Source organism: Oncorhynchus gorbuscha, linkage group LG18 (genome assembly GCF_021184085.1).
Source record: "Oncorhynchus gorbuscha isolate QuinsamMale2020 ecotype Even-year linkage group LG18, OgorEven_v1.0, whole genome shotgun sequence".
Lineage (NCBI taxonomy): Eukaryota > Metazoa > Chordata > Actinopteri > Salmoniformes > Salmonidae > Oncorhynchus > Oncorhynchus gorbuscha.
This window is the reverse complement of record NC_060190.1, coordinates 56,695,443-56,713,904: the sequence shown is the minus strand read 5'-3', so window position 1 is coordinate 56,713,904 and position 18,462 is coordinate 56,695,443. Positions and strand designations below refer to the sequence as shown.

Genomic DNA, 18,462 nt, shown 5'->3' with positions numbered 1-18,462 from the left:
AGCTGATACACTTTGGATGGTGTATTAATACACCCAGTCACTACAAAGATGGGGTGCTTCCAAGTGGCGCAGTGGTCTAAGACACTGCACCTCAGTGCTAGAGGTGTCACTACATACAACCTGGTTCAAATCCAGACTCTATCACAACTGGCTGTGATTGGGAGCCCCATAGGGCGGTGCACAATTGGCCCAGTGCCGTCCTAGTTTGGCCGGTGTAGGACGTTAATTGTGAATAAGAATGTGTTCTTAACTGCTTCCAAGTGGCACAGTGGTCTAAGGCACTGCATCTCAGTGCTAAATATTCCAAAACATACATCCTGTTTGCAATAAGGCACTAAAGTAATGTGGCTGTCATGTTTTGTCTTATATCATCTTGTCATTTTGCTTTTCCTTCTGTTCGTTTCCCCCTGCTGGTCTTATTAGGTTCGTTCCCTTTTTCTATCCCTCTCTCTCCCCCTCCCTCTCTCTCCTCTCTCTATCGTTCCGTTCCTGCTCCCAGCTGTTCCTATTCCCCTAATCATCATTTAGTCTTCCCACACCTGTTCCCGATCCTTTCCCCTGATTAGAGTCCCTATTTATTCCTTTGTGTTCCGTTCCTGTCCCGTCGGTTCCTTGTTTTGTATTCACCATGCTGTGATTGTGTTTCGCCCTGTCCTGTCGTGTTTTTGCCTTCATCAGATGCTGCGTGTGAGCAGGTGTCTCTGTCTACTACGGCCTCGCCTACCATGCAGTCTGTGGCCGCTTCTCCAGTTATTCCCCTCTACAGACTAGTTTCTGTTATTCCCTGTTTGGACTTAAATAAACTCTGTTTCTGTTAAGTCGCTTTTGGGTCCTCTTTCACCTGCACGACAGTGGCAAAGATATGAACTTTGTGTCCTGAATACAAAGCGTTATGTTTGTGGAAAATCTAACACATCACTGAGTACCACTCTTCATATTTTTGAGCATGATGGTGGCTGCATCATGTTATGGGTATGCTTGTCATCGGCAAGAACTAGGGAGATTTTTAGGACGAAAAGAAACGGAATAGAGCTACGCACAGGCAAAATCATATAGGTAAACATTGTTGAATCTGCTTTCCAACCGATACTGGGAGACAAATTCACCTTTCAGCAGGACAATAACCTAAAACACAACTATACACTGAAGTTGCTTACCAAGATGACATTGAATGTTCCTGAGTGTCCTAGTTACAGTTTTGACTTAAATCGGCTTGAAAATCTATTGCAAGACATGAAAATGACTTTCTAGCAATAATCAACAACCAACTAGACAGAACTTGAATAATTATTTCAATTATAATGTGCAAATATTGTACAATCCAGGTGTGCAAAGCTCTTTGATACTTACCCAGAAAGACTGACAGCTGTAATCGCTGCCAAAGCTAATTCTGACATGTTTTGACTCAGGGGTGTGAATACTTATGTAACTGAGATATTTATTTGTTTCATTGTCAATACATTAGCTGAAATGTCTAAAAACATGTTTTCACTTTGTCATTATGGGGTATTGTGTGTAAATGGGTGAGGAAACAAATCATTTGAATCCATTTTGAATTCAGGCTGTAACACAACAAAATGTGCAAGTGGTATGAATACTTTCTGAAGGCACCATATGTGTGTGCTGTCCATGCATGTATGTTTCCATGTGTACACACGTGTGTGTGTGTGTGTGTGTGTGTGTGTGTGTGTGTGTGTGTGTGTGTGTGTGTGTGTGTGTGTGTGTGTGTGTGTGTGTGTGTGTGTGTGTGTGTGTGTGTGTGTGTGTGTGTGTGTGTGTGTGTGAGCTTCAGCCAGTGCATGGATAAGGGGTTCTATCTGTATGTGTGTGTATATGCCACCATTCCCACAGTCCCAGCCAGCTCCCAATGTGTGGCACATATGATGAGTCTCCAGAGTGTCGCAGACTGCAGCCCACCACAAGGGAAAGCCAGTAAAACAGGAAGAAACATCCTTCAAAGACACCATTTCACCCACTTTCCCCACACTTTCCCTCCCCTCTTGATGCTGCTTTTCGACTGTAACTCCAGTGTTACGCTAGCCTTATGTTATACTAGGGACATTGTGTTTCCATAGCTCGGGCTGACAGTGAGGACTTGTGACGAGCAGAATCAACGACCTCTGCATAATCAAAACAGTTGCTTTGTAAGAATGTGTTGAAGTTCACAGTAAATGCAAGCTGAGAAGTAACAGTGGCCTGGCTTTGGCCCCAAGTGAGAGCAGGTTCGCTGGAGCCATGGCCCAGTGAGACACGGGTGCCAACCCATGTAAATGCAATTTTTTCAATCATTTCAGGAGATAGGGCTGAGGCCATGTGTTTCCAACGACCGAAAAAGACCCCAATGAAAACTATTGCACCAAAACATGTTGGTTTTGATAGGCTAATAAATAAATATTTCATTGGACTCCAAGAGTTACTGAACATGTTTTTAATTTCCATGAACACAACACACCATGGTAATCAGAAAACGTGTGCACACATTTACAGTAGTAATATACTTCTCACCATGCTCTGTTAACTTGACAAATACTTATGCTTCCATAAGAGAGTTCCAAGAGACGACCTCTGTTTATAGCTGTTTGTGCTGTAAAGAGTCTGGTATTTGTCGCTGGGTTTTGGCAGGCATATATAATCTGGGCTTTGATGAAACTTAAATACAGCTGTGGCATGTAATTGAACTGGTCTCTACTGCTCCCTGCTGTTGGCCTTATGGGGGAGGCGCTGAAAGGGTTGTAAAATTCTGGAAACTTTCAATAAATTCCCTGGTTTTCCAGTAATCCTGGGTGGAGACATCCGGATTTCCAGCGTATTCCCTCCTGATTCCGCGAATCCTCCAACCGTGATTTCGGGAAAATCAGGGAATTTATTTACAGTTCCCAGAATTTTGCAACCCTAGTGCTGATATCTCCCTTGCCCTCTCTATCTCTCTCTCCCTCTCCCTCTCCCTCTCCCTCTCCCTCTCCCTCTCCCTCTCCCTCCCCTCTCCCTCTCTCTCTCTCTCTCCTTCCTTCCTTCCTTCCTTCCTTCCTTCCTCCCTCCCTTCCTTCCTTCCTTCCTTCTCCCTCCCTCCCTCCCTCCCTCCCTCCCTCCCTCCCTCCCTCCCTCCCTCCCTGTGTCCTCAGGGTCGATTCAGCATCAACCTCTCAGCAACAGGCTTCCAGCTAGCTGAGGAAACCAAGTGGATCTCCCAAAGAAACTATGTAGCTGCTGATATACACAAATCCCAGGCAAGAACATGATGCACATCACATAGCCTCATGTTTGGTCACTTATGATGGTGAGTTTTCATCTGAGATTTACCCCAGTGTTTTACCCAACAGGCTTTTCACATTCCTGGTTTCAGACATCATTCTCCACTTCCCTCCTTCCCTCCTTTCTTCTCTCTCTTTCCATCCATCCATCCATCCATTCTTCCCTCCCTCCCTTCCTTCCTCTTGGCTCCAGAGGCTTCTCTGCTCTGGGCATTGGCCCAAGTGGGCTCTGTATCCCAGAATCCTCTGATGCCTTAAGTGCCTGGAGAGACCAGAGCCGCCTTATTGGGCAGTTGCACTGTGAAGTGGGTTTTGTAATGGAGATCAGGCTGAGGACGCTGAATCTGTCTCAAAGCCAGTGGAGCTCTGGACACTCAAGGCTGGTTAACTGAATACCGGTTGTTTTAAGTCAAGTGCAGTGGAGGGCACTCACTATAAGTGTTGTCCAACTACAGAGGAGATGCCGCTCCTTTCATTCCGTGGGATAGATTTGTTGCATTTGAGTATCCTGTGTATTAAGCTGAAAGTGTTCCACATCATTGCTTATTCAAATGCTATTAGATTACTGTGCATTTACACTACCTGTCAAAGGTTTTAGAAGATCTACTCATTCAAGGGTTTTTCTTTATTTTACTATTTTCTACTTTGTAGAATAATAGTGAAGACATCAAAACTATGAAAAAACACATGGAATCATGTAGTAAACTAAAACATGTTAAACAAATAAAAATACAGTTTATATCTGTGATCTGAGATTCTTCAAAGATTCTTCAAATCGTTTGCCTTGATGACAGCTTTGCACACGCTTGGCATTCTCTCAACAAGTTTCATGAGGTAGTCGCCTGGAATGCATTTCAATTAACAGGTGTGACCTTCTTAAAAGTTCATTTGTGGGGGGGTTATACAGAAGATAGCCCTAGTTGGTAAAAGTCTATATTATGGCAAGAACAGCTCAAATAAGCAAAGAGAAACAACAGTCCATCATTACTTTAAGACATGAAGGTCAGTCAATACAGAACATTTCAAGTTTCTTAAGTGCAGTCGCAAAAACCATCAAGCGCTATGATGAAACTGGCTCTCATGAGGACCGCCACAGCAATGGATGACCCAGAGTTACCTCTGCTGCGTAGGATAAGTTCATTAGAGTTACCAGCCTCAGAAATTGCAGTACAAATAAATGCGTCACAGAGTTCAAAACAGACACATCTCATGTCACGGTCGTCATAACGAGGAGACCAATGCACAGCGTGATATGAATACATTCTTCTTTATTAAAACAAAACACTAACTAAAATAACAAAAGTGACACTACAACACAAGTGCTGACATGCAACTACACATAGACAATAACTCACAAAACCAATGGAAAATGGCAACTTAAATAGGATCCCCAATCAGAGACAACGATAAACAGCTGTCTCTGATTGGGAACCAATTCAGGCTAACATAGTCCTACATATACCTAGACATACTAAAACCCCATAGATATACAAAAACCATAGACAGGACAAAAACACCTAGACAATACAAAAACTAAACCAACCGCCCTTGTCACACCCTGGCCTAACCAAAATAATAAAGAAAACAAAGATAACTAAGGTCAGGGCGTGACATCTCAACATCAACTGTTCAGAGGAGACTGTGAATCAGGACTTCATGGTCGAATTGCTGCAGAGAAACCACTACTAAAGGACACCAATAATAAGAAGAGACTTGCTTGGGCCAAGAAACATGAACAATGGACATTAGACCGGTGGAAATGTGTCCTTTGGTCTGGAGTCCACATTGATTTTTGGTTCCAACCGCCGTGTCTTTGTGAGACACGGTGCAGGTGAACGGATGTTCTCCCCATGTGTATTTCCCACCGTAAAGCATGGAGGAGGAGGCGTTATAGTGTGCGGGTGCTTTGCTGGTGACACTGTCTGTGATTTATTTAGAATTCAAGGAACATTTATTCAGCATGGCTACCACAGCATTCTGCAGTGATACGCCATCCCATCCGGTTTGAGCTTAGTGGGACTATCATTTGTTTTTCAACAGGACAATGACCCAACACACCTACAGGCTGTGTAAGAGCTATTTTACCAAGAAGGAGAGGGATGTAGTCTTGCATCAGATGACCGATGACTTGGCCTCCAAAATCACCCATCCTCAACCCAATTGAGATGGTTTGAGATGAGTCGGACCGCAGAGTGAAGGAAAAGCAGCCAACAAGTGCTCAGCATATGTGGGAACTCCTTCAAGACTGTTGGAAAAGCAGCCAACAAGTGCTCAGCATATGTGGGAACTCCTTCAAGACTGTTGGAAAAGCATTCCAGGTGAAGCTGGTTGAGAGAATGCCAAGCTTGTGCAAAGCTGTCATCAAGGCAAAGCATGGCTATTTGAAGAATCTCAAATATAAAATATATTTAGATTTGTTTAGCATTTTTTTGGTTGCTACATGATTCCATATGTATTATTTCATAGTTTTGATGTATTCACTATTATTGTACAATGTAGAAAATAGTAGAAATTAAGAAAAACCCTTGAATGAGTAGGTGTTCTTAAACTTTGGACCGGTAGTGCATATGTAATTCATTCAGCGGCCCCATTTTACAGTTTGGTTTAATACCTTTATAACGTTGTGACAGAGAACCTCACAAAAGGCCAGAGCCTAAAACCACCTTCAACTGGTTTTTTTTCTTCTCATGGCCAGTTATAAAAGAGATGGCATGGTAGATGAGTTGATACATCATGATTTGTGTTACTGTTACTAAACTATGCTGTATCCTGTTTATTATAGCAGTGTAAACATTGTTCCTTGTTTGTCCACAGGATGGAAGCAGAGTGACATTAATGCGTCGGGGTTACTGTGAGAAATGCACTCTGTCTTCTGGCTCTGTCCTGCTCATCACAGTGGCCTAAATTGACAGTTTAACCGTGTGTATATTATTAACTATTCTTTAGAAATAGATCATGTTTTATCACTATTTACCACTATTTCCCTCCTAAACATGAAACATGTCACCTGTATTGTCTTTGTATCCATAGTACACTCACACAGAGAAAAGGTTTCCAAAAGGATTTTACCGGCTCACCCCATAGGAGAACCCTTTTGGGCTACAGGTAAAAACCCTTCTTGGTTCCAGGTAATAAGACTTTTGGCTCCCTCTGTGGAAAGGGTTCTACATGGAACCCAGAATGGTTCTACATGGAACCAAAAGGGTTCTACCTACAAACAAATAGGGTTCTTCAAAAGGTTATCCTATGGGGACAGCCTATGGTTCTAGATAGCACTTTTTTTCTAAATGTGTGTGGTTTTGGCATCCCTCTGTATTGGCATCCCTCCCTCTCTTCACAGCTCTCTTCAGCTGCTCTTCAAGCCAAGATATCCAACCTCTCAGTGGTGCTAAAGTAATGAGGGTTCCATCCTCCAAAGGACCCCTATTCCCTCCAATGTTTAAATATGTCAATAGAACAGGTGTAAGTACTGTACATAGTATGGTAAATGACTTATTTATTATACAATATACTCAACATTTATTTTTACATTGTAAGATCCTTTAAGAATTGTGTTTTTTCTCTCCAACAAACACCACACATTGTACTGTATTTACTGTGTATCTATCCACATCCCTTCACCATACACTAGAACAGGGGTATTCAACTCTTACCCTATGAGGTCCGGAGCCTGCTGGTTTTCTGTTCTACCTGATAACTAATTGCACACACCTGGTGTCCCAGGTTTAAATCAGTCCCTGATTAGAGGGGAACAATGAAAAAACACAGTGGAACTGGCTTCGGGCCCAGAGTTGAGATTGAGGGCACTAGAACATAAAAATGTGCCTTAGAAATATGTAGCATCATATTCAGTCCAGTGTACTGTAGCTGCTTTGTGTTTCTTGCAGTGTTTTTTCTCTCATATTATGGCAGTGTTACGGCCTGGCTCTTCTTTGTCTAATGAGGCAGAAGAAGACTGTTAGTTTTGGGTATGTGTATGAATATGTACACACTTTGTATGCACTTTCTCTCTTACACTCTTAGCTGTATTACAGTCTCTGCATCCTTCAGCGTTGTTTTTCCTATGCTCTGTGGTGTCACTATCCAAGCTAGTTCAGTGGCTGAGTGTTTATGGAGCAGTGTAGTAAGTGCTATGATCCTTCCCAGTGCTTTAGTTCTTGTAATGGCTGTTTAGGCTGGTCTAATTACCTGGTCTAAAGCAGTACACGCAGTCACCAGCAGTGAGCAGTAGGATGGTACATTAGTCAGGTGCCCTTGCAAATGGCAAATGACAGCCCTGCTCGGCTTTGGCACAAAGGCACGAGGGAAATAAGTATTTGACCCCTCTGCAAAACTGACTTTGTACTTGGTGGCAAAACCCGTGTTGGCAATCACAGAGGTCAGACGTTTCTTGTAGTTGGCCACCAGGTTTGCACACATCTCAGGAGGGATTTTGTCCCACTCCTCTTTGCAGATCTTCTCCAAGTCATTAAGGTTTCGAGGCTGACGTTTGGCAACTCGAACCTTCAGCTCCCTCCACAGATTTTCTATGGGATTAAGGTCTGGAGACTGGCTAGGCCACTCCAGGACCTTAATGTGCTTCTTCTTGAGCCACTCCTTTGTTGCCATGGCCGTGTGTTTTGGGTCATTGTCATGCTGGAATACCCATCCACGACCCATTTTCAATGCCCTGGAATGCCCAAGATTTGACGGTACATGGCACCGTCCATAGTTCCTTTGATGCGGTGAAGTTGTCCTGTCCCCTTCGCAGAAAAACACCACCAAAGCATAATGTTTCCACCTCCATGTTTGACAGTGGGGATGGTGTTCTTTGGGTCATAGGCAGCATTCCTCCTCCAAACACGGCAGGTTTATGCCAAAGAGCTCCATTTTACTCTCATCTGACCAAAACACTTACACCCAGTTGAATCATTCAGATGTTCATTGGCAATCTTCAGACGGGCATGTATTGGTGCTTTCGTGAGCAGGGGGACCTTGCGTGCACTGCAGGATTTCAGTCCTTCACGGCGTAGTGTGTTACCAATTGTTTTCTTGGTGACTATGGTCCCAGCTGCCTTGAGATCATTGACAAGATCCTCCCGTGTAGTTCTGGGCTGATTCCTCACCGTTCTCATGATCATTGCAACTCCACGAGGTGAGATCTTGCATGGACCCCCAGGCCAAGGGAGATTGACAGTTATTTTGTGTTTCTTCCATTTGCGAATAATCGCACCAACTGTTGTCACCTTCTCACCAAGCTGCTTGGCGAAGGTCTTGTAGTCCATTCCAGGCTTGTGGAGGTCTACAATCTTGTCCCTGACATCCTTGGAGAGCACTTTGGTCTTGGCCATGGTGGAGAGTTTGGAATCTGATTGGTTGATTGCTCGTGTGGACAGGTGTCTTTTATACAGGTAACAAACTGAGATTAGGAGCACTCCCTTTAAGAGTGTGCTCCTAATCTTAGTTCATTACCTGTATAAAAGACACCTGCGAGACAGACATTTTTCTGATTGAGAGGGGGTCGAATACTTCTTTCCCTCATTAAAATGCAAATCAATTTATAACATTTTTGACATGCGTTTTTCTGGATTTTTTTGTTGTTATTCTGTCTCTCACTGTTCAAATAAACCTACCATTAAAATAATAGACTGATCATGTCAGGTTCTGACTTTAGTTCTTTTGTTATGTCTTTGTTTTAGTATGGTCAGGGCGTGAGTTGGGTGGGTTGTCTATGTTCTTTTTTCTATGTGGTGTTTTTGTGTTTGGCCATGTATGGTTCTCAATCAGAGGCAGGTGTCATTAGTTGTCTCTGATTGAGAATCATACTTAGGTAGCCTTTTCCCAACTGTGTGGTGTGGGTGATTATTTTTCCGTTTCAGTGTTTGCATCATTCAGGACTGCTTCGGTTTTCATTTTGTTTCTCTTGTTCTTTTTGTATTCTGTATACATTCTCATTAAATTACATTATGGATACATACCACGCTGCATTTTGGTCCTCCGATCCTTCCTACTACTTCTCCTCAGAAGAGGAGGAGGAAAGCCGTTACAGATCATTTCTTTGTCAGTGGGCAAACGCACAAAATCAGCAGGGGATCAAATACTTTTTTTCCCTCGCTGTATGCTAATACATAATTTTCATACACAAACCTTGATGTATCACACTATGAAGTATAATATCAAATCATATGTTATTTGTCACATGCTTAGTGAACAATAGGTGTAGACCAACGGTGAAATGTTTACTCATGGTCCTTCCTAACAATGCAGACAGAAAGAAAATAGAGAAATAATAGAAAGGTAATAACACATAATAACACAAAATAATAAATAACACATAATAATAAAGGTAATAATAGCTATGATCTTGCTATGAATAGACAAGAGAGAAGACATGCCTCTGCCATAAAGCGCTCATTGCTTTCATGATGATCACTTTAACATTATTGCACTTTCCCGACCATACCATAAAAAACAGATTTACGCTGTGCATATATTTCTGTGAACCCTCCCCCCATCTTTGTTTGTCTATGGGGGTCTGCTCTAGACAGTCACCTGGTCCTCCAGGTGTAATTACTGGTTGGTAGTTTTTTCTAAGATGTGCAGTACTGTGACCATGTGCTGTTGACTGTCTGTCATACTGTAGCTTACGAACCATACATGAAAGGGACTTGGGAATACAAAGCCAATGCTATGACCAAGGGGCGCCATGAAAATGCATTCAAATAAGTTGTGTGCTGAGGCTCCAGCTAGTTTGTGCAAGCCTACAATACACCAAATCTCAGGTGTATTGTAGGGAGCTTGCGGATTATTTTAGCTGTTAGTTGTCAACAGATCCAGAGGGCTCTATTAAACGCAAGAGAGTGTCTACAGTAGCATAGAAGTGAGGAGAGACAGAGGGAGAGAGAAAGTCATCAGTCTACCAAGCAGAAGGATCTGACAGTGCCATGCCAGAATACCTTGTGTTTCTACAGAGCTGTTCCTGGAAATGACATGACAGATTTCATGCTCACAGGGAAATTATTCTTGTTAGGTAGTGTCATGACGTGGCCCTTTCTGGGTGTAGATTGTGGCATCCCCCCCTCTCTCACTCTCTCCTACACCCAGGTTCTGTTATCTCAGGCCATGAATTCCTGGCGGAGACTCTCTCCTCCTGGCCATACAGAAAGAGAGACACAGAGAGAACAAAGGATTTCACATGGCAAACTCCTAAATCCCCAAAATGGGAATTTGAAACAAAATATCCACTTGTGGGAATGGTCCGTGGACACTTAAGGGATGGGTATGATGAGTGTGTTTCATTTGGTGACATCAGAGAGGACAGGAAACACACAACTATATCTCTGAATCTGTACATTTCAAAATCATGAGGTTTGCATCTAATTATTGTATAAAATGAATGAGTAAAGATGAAACTATTTGTGAAAGGATGTATTGTGATGTTAAACCTTTAGAGAGAATTGTATTCCCTTTAAAGTTTAACTAAGTCATTGGCCCGCCTCTGTGAGCACAGACATGATCTGGCGACATGAACCGCACTTTCCTATTGTTACGAATAAAGACCCCTCCTGAGAATCTTCTTCAGACCACAAAAACCTCAGCATAAGCTAAGGGTGCAATGGTTGTTGAATTGCTAACCATACCACGTGGAGTATTGGCTACACAGGTGGAAATGGTTAAATTCTGAGACAATCAATCCCAACAGAATAAGAGCAAATCTTAGATACTAATTACTAGTCTGCAGCTAGAAATTGTCAACCTTGGATGCGAGACAGACAACCGCCGAAACATCCATTCTATGAGAACATTTCTGAATTGTATTCTGAAGTATCCATTCTAACCACAAAATACTTTGATTTTCAGGGAAGCAGAGAGAGATGCTGATGAACTGACTCTCTGCAGAAGGACCGGATTCCAACAGAAATCACGACGACACACTGGGCGTAAATATATATTAATTGCAATTATACCTGAATGAGTGAGCGTTCATGTGCAAAGGATTAGCATTTCAATTAATATAATCAACTGTATAGTGATTCCATTTGTCTTTCCCGCATGTTTTCAGTCCACACCCACTTCCCTTTGTCCACCAAGCCATCATATCTACTTAGCCCACTAGGGAACCTCCCCTAACATTTCCTTGTAACCATATCTACTGTGTTTGTTTATGCATTTCTGTGATTATTTAGTTAGTTATTAAATAAATGATTAAGCCAATTGGTGTATGGATGATGCATAGTAAAGGCTGGGTTCGTGCAGATAACCAACCATTTGGAATGTGACTAAAGTGAGATAAAGAATAATTCATTAATTAGAAGACTAATTGATCAGATATTCAAATATCTGAAGAGTTATATTAGGAAAATTATAACTTTGTAATCTGAAGATTTTCCTTGGTGCCCCGACTTCCTAGTTAATTACATTCACATGATTAGTTTAATCACAAAGATAATTACAGAGAATTGATTTAATAAAATAACAGTCTTCACCTTTAATGATGCCAAAGACACGACAGTAGCCTACAGTAGATATTGCATTCAATGTAATAAGGTTTTCCTGTGGTGAAGTAGAGGACCAAAACGCAGCGTGGTTATATTGACTCATGTTTAATAAAAACGGATAAACATGAACACTACAAAACAATAAACGTGGAAAACCAAAAACAGCCCTATCTGGTGCAAAACACAGAGACAGGAACAATCACCCACAAAACCCAACACAAAACAGGCTACCTAAATATGGTTCCCAATCAGAGACAATGACTAACACCTTTGATTGAGAACCATATCAGGCCAAACATAGAAATATTACAAACCAGACACACAACATAGAATGCCCACCCAGCTCACATCCTGACCAACACTAAAACAAGGAAAACACATATGAACGATGGACAGAACGTGACATAAGGTTGGTCTGAAACCAGTTGTTTTCGTGTCCAGACAGTTTGTGATGTAGCACTTCTGTGGGTATGTTGTGGATCTAATATACAAGGACCATGACCATGTCATTATCTAAACAAAACCACTGGTCTTTGGCAGAGTATCAATCCTCAGAGAGATAACATCCAATGTACTGTAGCAACCCACATTGACCAGATGTATGGACATTCCCTCAGACCTCAGGTTAAATTAAACAGCCCATTCAATCTCATGTTTTCCAATGTAGGAGGTAGGTCCTCTGTAATATGTTATGGTCATTGGTTCAGCACTAACATGATGCCAGAAAATAGATGACTTTACCTGTGATGGTTATGAGCATTTGATTGATTGTTTTTAAAAGCATGTGTAGCTATGTTACTTAGAACGACATCTCTGCCAGTAGAATGTGTGTATGTGTGTGTGTGCTTGCGCGCCCTCCAACTCACCTGGTATGGTTACTGTTTACCATCTCCATGGATCCTTCCTCACGTAGGCATGTTCTGTTTTAACAAGACCCAGCAAACACCTGTAAGTCTACGGAGCCCAGGTGCTAGGATCACACTGTCATTCACAGCTCCAACTTCAATTATCACTGTCAAAAGGAGAAGATCGAACAACTACTCTGACACCTACAAGGTAAACTGGGTAATTAACTTGTTTCTCCAATCACTTTCTAATATGCTTATGAGTTACAATCTCTCAGTGGACACGTATCTACTGTTTTATTGGCATCCTAATCACATGGAATCTGTTTCCATGAGTACTTATATGAGGTGCTATGACTTGAGCTCAATCTAACCTTATCAGCAATTCATACACACTCATATCCTCTGGCAATACTCAATCTGGAACAGACTGCTAAATAGGTGGGTTGATATAATTATCCAGGTAAAGTGTTTAGCCTAGGGTTAGAGCAGCCGCAGTGTCCCACCTGAACTGTTGCCTCCTCCCCTTCGGGTGAGTTCAGCGTCACTGCACCCTGTATCACCAACCAGAGCCCTGTGCCATGCTAACTAAGTGGTAACAGACAGAAAACCCCTTTGTGGGTATGCTACTAAAACAACCTTAGTATGCAGTATTCCATTGGAAGGCTTTGACATTTCCCCCTGCAGCAGTGCAGGGAGAGTTACCTCTGAATTATGCAGTAGAGCAAGTTCAGCTGTTTCTTTAATCTAACCTCGTGGAGCTGTGCAGACTGCATGTTCATATTTTTTTAGAGCACCTTTAATGCTGGGAGTGGTTGGAGTCCCCTGTCAATGTGTAAAATGTGTTTTGTGTGTATTATGTATAGATTACATGGTTTCACATCATCATCTTGTACTGGAGTGAATATTTAGAATCAATTTCTATTCTATTGCATGTTTGTATTTTTTTATTTTGAACTACAGTTTATATCTAACCATTGTGTAGAATCAGGTGTGTGTGTGTGTGTGGGGGGGGGGGATGGGGTTAGGGTTGTCTGTGTTTGTATCTGTACCTGTGCTTGCATCTGTGTCTGTCTATGTCTGTGCCTGTGTGTGATAAAATCAGACATATTCCCAGATCTTCCCACACAGATTAAACAGTGACCTCGGTCCTTATAGGTCCTGGGGCTCTACTGTACATTCCCAACACATGTGTCCTTTATCCTAAGGACATTTTATTTCTGAACACTGAAAATTGTGAGGTAAAAAATCATGGCATGCCCTGGGAAAAATAAATGAGACACCTCGACCATGATGATCCTCATCCTGTTTTTAGATAACATCAGGATTATGGTAAACCCAGAGGCAGATAAAACACCTTGTAGAACAGCCCCCACCACCATCACCATCATTGCTGTACATACACAACTGTGTGTGTGTGAGCGCGCGTATATCTCTCTCTCTGTCTGTATAGAGCCTGCTAATGTGGAACATTGTGGACGTTTTAGTCCACAGGAGTGAGGAAGTCTGAAGATCAAAGCTCTCACCTTCAAACAGTAGACAGCGCTGACTTCTTCAGAGTAGTGCAACCTTGTTCCAGATTCAAAAGTGTTGAAGACAGATGTCTGAACATTGTGGGAAGTGAAGCAAGGTAAGCACATAGAAATGTAGTGAATTGAGTGGTACATGAGCATGTTGAAGATAGAGAAAAGCCAAGAGGGAATTCAAGGAGTTGTATAATATATTAGGCAGTAATACCATCCTTTGAATGAATCTAAGATATGGGTTCGATTCCCGGGACCACCCATATATAGAATGTATGCACACATGACTGTAAGTCGCTTTGGATAAAAGCGTCCGCTAAATGGCATATATTATTATTATTATATATATACAATTGCCCAGTAAAGTGAATAGAGCCCTGAGCATGGAGATTATTGCAGTGATATTTTTAACATGGCTCTGCTCTCTGTGAAGAATTCTCCTTTGAGAGGAAAAGCAGTCTGTCTGCCTGAGTCTTGGTGATGCAGCAAAGCTTTTCTCTGGTGGTGAATGGCAAGCACTTGTTGGAGAGCCAACTCTGCCTGCTATACCTCACAGGAAATTGAAATGGGAAATTCCAGAGTGGGAGGAAAAAGTTGGACACTTCATCAAACAAATGGTGGTAAATTGTATCATTTCTGACCAAATGTGACTTGGAGAGAATACAGTGAAGTGAGTCCTCAGTTCTGTGTTTGAGAAGGGGAGTTTCTTGGGTTGGCTTGGTTACAGTCTGATGGTAAAACATTAGCATAGGAAAACTCATGAACGATTCAAAGGCAAAGTTTTCCAACTTTTTAGTTTATTTCATACAGTAGGCCTATATGATGGACACATACTCTGATAATTCACTTGTAATGTCAATTACATTTTGATTCTATGTAGCCTAATGAACGTAGTGAATATGGTTAACACTTTACTTTTAGAAATGTAATTAATAACGACAGTGTAAAGTGTTACTTGCAATATTTAGCTGTGAATATGAATATATTCTGCGGAATTTGCTGCTTCTATTGGAGGCAATAAGGTAGAGCTGGAGTATCTGGAAACCGCGCTGCTTCATTGATGAATGAAACGCGAGGGCAGGGCTCTCTGTTTGAGGAAAGTCGAGCGCCACGATTTGTTTACGAACATGCGCAGACACTCTTCAAGTGTACCTTTTGCTTTATTGGTCTCAGTTCTCATCCCACCGTCCTGGAACAAGACTGGTATGTTCACTCGCAGCTCCAAGAAGAGAGAATCCAGTAGAACGGTGAGTGATGCAAGTTGTCGTTTTTCATAGGATCCCACGTTTTTGCAGAAATATAATAAAACGATGCTTGCATGACAACGGCATCAGTGTGGTTACCAGTTTCCACAAACACTGTGCTGTGTAAATGCAGTCTGTGGACTTTGTTTCTCAATCGGCAAAGCAGTGCAATCCTCTTTGTACCGTTTCCGTGGGGAAGTTACAACTGCTCGGGAAAGATAACGCATCCACCAATACAAATCAAAGACTAATTAAGTCACATTAATTGGCCTGCTGATGAATAGTTGGTTTGTATTATACGCCAATACGCATACTTTGTCAAACCTTTCATAGAGACTTCTGTTTTTATGAACTGTTAGACTGAGGCACAGAACTATATTTCTTTCCAACATATTTTCTTTGTATCATATTTTGGGGGAATTTTGCCCAGGTCATATACTCAAAGGGAGTAGGGCCTAATGCACCTGGATTTATGTCATTGTAATGTCTCAAAATTTCGATGCCTTTCGAGATAATCTGTAACCCTACTCTGTCCCAATGTGAATTGTTGTCATGTGAGAGACAGCATATTGTATGTGTTTGATGAAGAGATGCGTTATACAAGGAGGTATCATATATTGGTTCTTCTCTCTGTCACTAGCTGAACACCCTTGCTGAATCAGAGAGTGAACAGCTGTGTAACGTGTGTGGAGACCAGTGACCGGGCTTCATTCTGCACCAATGGAGGTAGGGACCCTCTCTCTCCTTCTCTATTTATACACTTACCCTTACTTTTACAGGGCATATCTCTACTCCCTCCCTGCCTGCCAAAAACTTCAGTTAGTATCAGTTAAAAGATTCAGTGGTGGTAGTTGGTAAGGTGGAATAGTGCTGGCTCCTTGTTTGAGAAAACACCCTGAGGAAACTCTGAATGCATACTGCTCTTGAATAGTATAGACCATATCTCTATTCCAGTTTGAGGCATTGGACACTTCCTTCTCTGCTGGAGCACTGGTCTGGAGGACACCTGTGAGTTACTGAAACCCTCATGTGTTAAGGTTTTAATGGACTCAGCCATGCATATCAGAGTCAGCAAAGCATTGTTCATGATCTGTGTGCCCTAACATAAGTTGACTTTAACAAAGCCATTTATGCAGTATGGGATATTTGAAGCAGTCATTCTACACACACTCTCCAATTGTATTTGTTTTAGAGTGAAAGGAATGAGCGTTGGGTAGACTTTCATATGCAGCACTTATAAACTGTATTGTTATGAATTAGGTATGATTCACTATGAGGCTATATATTAAGACAACATTAATTTTCCAGAACTGATTAAAATAGTTGAACTGTGTGTGTGCAAACTTTATTACAAAACTTAAACTGGGTGGGACAAGCAAAAGCTCTTTTCAGTGTTAAATCGGGGCACTCATCGATTATTGAAAGCATTTCTTCCAAGAAAAAGTAGACATCCCTCTATGTGACACGTCCTCTCTATCAGCAATGTAAGCAGCCCTAATGAAGGCCAAGCCTGGTCTGTCTGTAAAAGAGGGTCTACACTGAGAGAGGAGGGGCTGCCAGTCTTGGCAGAGGCTCATCAGGCCTCCATTCTGTAAACTATTACAGGGCAACAGCCAACCTCTGGAATGTGCCTTTAATTGCCTGTGTTTGCAGTGCCACAATAAAAGTAAACCTTTTCCCGACAAACCAACCCAACGGCAGACATTTCTTACAGACGGCCTTGAAAACTCTGCTTTGTGTGCAGAAGCTAGAACAGTGCGAGGGAACTTTATGGCTACGAACATCACTGACCTCCTTTGTTCCTTTCTAAAGAAAACACTCCAACCAGTCTCTTCCTCCCTGGTTCTCAGCAAAGTATGTTTTCATGCCGATTGATGTAGATATGGGTGTTTTATTTTGAATGTGGACTTTAGCTGACCTCAGTGTTGGAGATTAGGTCATCGGAGAAGGCAGGTGCGTACATAGTATAGATAGTACTGTAGCTAGGCTACTATATAACCCTGCTGTTTATTAACTAAGAGTGCCAAAACTGCTAAGTCAACACAGGGACCTGCAAGACTGCCAAAATCAGACCTTGAATTGTCTCCCTGGGATATTATTGATGATGCTCATGGTGTATATGGATTGGGACTGGGCTATTTAAAAAAAAATATATATATATATATATCTTGTTCTCTATAACAGCCTTTAAACAGCCACTGTTGCTGATGTCAGACATAGTTGCACAATATCACCCTCTTTGATGACATGCACTGTGTGAGTCTGGAGGAAAGCCAAGGAGGTTGGGAAAGCCAAGCCATGTAAAGAACTGTGTTGAACTCTCAGAAATGAATAACTAACAGTAAAAGGGACTGGGCTAAGTAAGCGCTGAGATCCACATCCCCCTACCATTCCCTACACTAACATGTTTATCTCCAGAATTCTCCAAAATATTGATGCTTTTCTAAATGTTCAGGAGCTTGAGATTTCAGGAAGAGTTTGCGGCAGTTTTTTTTTCTTCTTTCCTTCTTCTGTTCTATAAAGAAGCTTCCGCTAAGCTGGTGTCCAGGGGTTTTATACCTACTCTTCCGCAGTGGTTTTATTGTGTTGGCTGGTCCCATTCAGGTCCTATTGAAGGCCCAGTCAAGTGCCATCCATTTTAAATGACTCAGGTCTACTACTGACCAGATTCTTCACCGACCACTGAGCTTTCACCCAACCAATTACACTCAGTTTCTTACACTCAGTTTCTCACACTCTTTCTGAAAAAAGATTGACTAAAGGAAAACTCCAATAAGAATCTGTCACTTTAGTATAACATGATTTGTTCTCAGAAAAGCAATGTATGCAAACGGGAATATGTTATGCGTTACTGTGAGCTACTGTCTTCTAAATAGACTACAGGATGAATAGACTACAGGATGAATAGACTACAGGATGAATAGACTACAGGATGAATAGACTACAGGATGAATAGACTACAGGATGAATAGACTACAGGATGAATAGACTACAGGATGAATAGACTACAGGATGAATAGACTACAGGATGAATAGACTACAGGATGAATAGACTACAGGATGAATAGACTACAGGATGAATAGACTGCTGTATGCCTAGTTGTATTGATTCAGGGGATTAG

At 41.9% G+C, this 18,462-nt stretch overlaps 1 long non-coding RNA gene across 3 annotated transcripts in view; it reads left to right on the top strand.

Moving 5' to 3' along the window:
• Window positions 1-13,964: 13,964 nt before the first annotated feature.
• The window catches only part of LOC124003537, a 45,910-nt gene continuing 41,412 nt past the window's right edge, over window positions 13,965-18,462 (top strand). For all 3 annotated transcript variants that reach the window (XR_006833249.1, XR_006833248.1, XR_006833247.1), the window contains exons 1-3: window positions 13,965-14,203; window positions 15,270-15,343; window positions 15,981-16,066. This is a non-coding gene — a long non-coding RNA (uncharacterized LOC124003537). The remainder of the gene's footprint in view (window positions 14,204-15,269; window positions 15,344-15,980; window positions 16,067-18,462) is intronic.